Below are 433 nucleotides of genomic sequence, written 5' to 3'. Positions count from 1 at the left end.
GGGGGCGGGGGGAGGCCGGAGGAGGGGACGGGGTCGGTAGGAGGGTGATGGCAGGGCTTCGGGGAAGGGAGCGGGCTGAAGTTCAGGGCGGGAGGCGAGGGGGCGGGGGGGGGAGGGCCGCGAGGGAGGGTGTTGGGGGCGGAGATGGATGCGGGTTGAGGAAGGGGGAGGGGGGGGGGCTCGGGGATAGAGGGGCCGAAGGAGGGGCGGTCGGGAGGGGGCTGCCAGGGGGGCGGGGGGGAGGCCGGAGGAGGGGGGTCGCGGAGGGGAAGGGAAGGCCGGGAGAGTAACGAGAGTTGCAGAGAAATGGGGGGATGGTGGCGGCTGGCAAACTTGTTAGATTTGCCCTAGCAACCTAGACGCGAATTTCATCTTAGGTCTGCCTCAACCTAGACGGAATTCGTCTAGGTTGGCCTAGTCAACTAGACGGAAT

Source organism: Asparagus officinalis, chromosome 1 (genome assembly GCF_001876935.1).
Source record: "Asparagus officinalis chromosome 1, Aspof.V1, whole genome shotgun sequence".
In the NCBI taxonomy this organism is placed as follows: Eukaryota; Viridiplantae; Streptophyta; class Magnoliopsida; order Asparagales; family Asparagaceae; genus Asparagus; species Asparagus officinalis.
The sequence above is the reverse complement of the archived record's forward strand: the minus strand, read 5'-3'. Positions refer to the sequence as shown.